The 2,500-nt window shown below is 29.0% G+C and overlaps 1 protein-coding gene across 3 annotated transcripts in view; it reads right to left on the bottom strand.

The window, feature by feature from the left end:
* Nucleotides 1–2,500, bottom strand: part of Foxp2 (forkhead box P2) — a 554,181-nt gene that overhangs the window by 255,814 nt on the left and 295,867 nt on the right. The gene's annotated exons all lie outside the window — the stretch shown is intronic.

Below are 2,500 nucleotides of genomic sequence, written 5' to 3'. Positions count from 1 at the left end.
AACACCTTCAAAGCAGTACAATCTCATAAAACATTCAGAAAGATTATGTGACTTAATGAATGCTCAAAATGCAAGCTCAAATCTACCCTGTAAAGCAATCAAGTTTTTAGCAACTATTTTGACCTTAGTGACACAAACAATTAATTCTGCAAACCTAATATCAAAATAAAATTCTACATCTAATGCAGAATAATTTCTCAATGTAGTTAATCTAAAACAACATTTGAAATATGCTACCTCCATATATTATACATTCTAGTATTTAGTACTAATTTTAGAAGATTAGAAAAGAATGAAGGAGAGAGTAATTCATCAGGAGAAAGCTTTTTTTTTTTAAACTAATTTTTCACTGAATATAAAACAGCAGAGCAGACGAACAAAGATGTGGCTAGCATGAACATATCCATTATGTTACAAATTTAAAAATTTAAAGGTATTTCAGCTTTCAGAAATATTTCAATATTAATGAACTAACAGTAGGACAAAAGAGTAGCTATAGTTTATCAATCCCTTTTTAGTACTCCACAAGTACACTTATCATTAAGAATTTGTTGCAATGTCTTCCAAACACCAACCCTTCCTCCTAACATATACCTGATTTCAGTAAAATTACACACCTATATTAAAACACAAATGCCATAAAAATGTTTAAGGTAAACACTGTGTTCTCAAGATAGACTGTTCTGCCAGAAGTTCATGGTAAACAAAATTTTACTTATGTTACAGCCCTCACTGCCTTCCAAGTTATATTTTTAAATAAGAGATCTTGGCCACCACACTTACAAAAAGTAATTTCATATTTTGTGCAAAACTTAACATTAAAATAACAACATTTAATGATAAATGAATAAAATTATTTCACCTTTTCATTTCTTACAAATTGTCTATAGAAAGTAGTAAAATTATTGTGCCACTTTTAATATTTCTCCATGGATTTTTATTCTTTTGTAATATAGTCAATATATTAGAATAAAAAATAATAACTGCATTAATTTTACAGTAAAGACATACTAACGTTTGATGAACTTAAAGGCCTATTCTAAATTTCACTCACAGAAGGACAAGAAAATTCAACAACCTCAGGTATCTAACTATATTAATACAGTTAAAACATAACCAAGGGAAGGGACATTTAAAAAGAGTTTTGCGTGTCTATTTGTTAAAATGTTACATATCTTCCTATGGACAGTTCCTAAAATAGCTGTGTAAGGACTTACTATGTCCAGAGTGTTCAATCACTTTTAGAAGGTACTCTATAAACATGCAATACAGAAGTGAAGTTCCTAAATCCTATAAGGAACACAGCTTCTGTATTTACTCTTGTTTATAGTTTATACAAATAAACTGTGTAGAACAAAGTAAACTTCAAACTGAGTTTATAAACACACCTTATAGAGTTATTTACAAAATGCCTCCAGAGTACTACAAAGCATAGCCATAATTTTACTATTTTCTGTTTATTTAAGATCTAATCAGAGCTTTATAGAAGAAGAAAGTAGTTCTTGGCATTTCCTTTCAGAATCTGTCATCTTCTAGTACTCAACTGTGATGTTCATTTTCAATAGTTATTTTCACTTGCCTTTATAAATGCAGTCCACTAGATTCTCAGGCAAAACAGAATCTGGATATAAATGCTTAGGGTTCCTACTTAGGGGAGTTAGAAGGAATATTATCATCACTCCACTGGAGTGATATTTCCTGAAAATACATTAAAGGAAGAAAAAGGCTCTCCTGCAACTGGATTTATTAATCTGTAAAATAGGCTAATTCTCAGACTTTGGGTGACCTTCAATTCCCATGATGGGAATTAATAGAATGTATCAAAACAAAATAAAAATTATCTTCCTAATAATTACTATGAAAAATGGCATAATTCTAAAATGATATATAAGCCATACAAAGTGCTATGCCTGGCTCTTTAAAAAAAATCCTTTAAAACAATGACTAAAGGTTGAGACATAATTCAATCAATATAACTTTTTAATACTGTTATTATTTTAAGTAATCATTCTATTAAATTTCACTATAGTGTGGGTATCTGCTCCAATTTTTGAGATGCATTTTTCTCACTATTTATTACCTTAAATATGTGAATGATATATCAATCTGTAACATTTTCAGTAATAATCCATTATTTTAGTGAACTTAATTTTAATTATTATTTTTTTTGAATTTAGTTTCAATGTGTGATACAGACTATTAAAGAAATAATATTAATTGTGAAACATGTAGAATCTTTCCAAACAGGTATGCTCAATCTGGCCTAATGTAAGCATATACTTTGAAAGCTTTCTATTCTGTCACTGTTTCTGCAGACTTGAGTCACTGAAGAATAGAATGATTATTCTTTAATTGGAAAGAAAATTTCATTGCTAGAAAAATGGAAAAAGTGGATCTTTCTTATAAAGAGAATAGTGGACTGCTTAAAACCTTTATTTTTCAGTTGTTTATTTTTTCTAGATTTAGAGAGCACAATAGTATTTTATGAGACACCAGGAGA

This window comes from Marmota flaviventris, chromosome 1, assembly GCF_047511675.1.
Source record: "Marmota flaviventris isolate mMarFla1 chromosome 1, mMarFla1.hap1, whole genome shotgun sequence".
Taxonomy (NCBI): Eukaryota; Metazoa; Chordata; class Mammalia; order Rodentia; family Sciuridae; genus Marmota; species Marmota flaviventris.
Note: the sequence above shows the minus strand (reverse complement) of the source record. Positions and strands in the feature narration are given on the sequence as shown.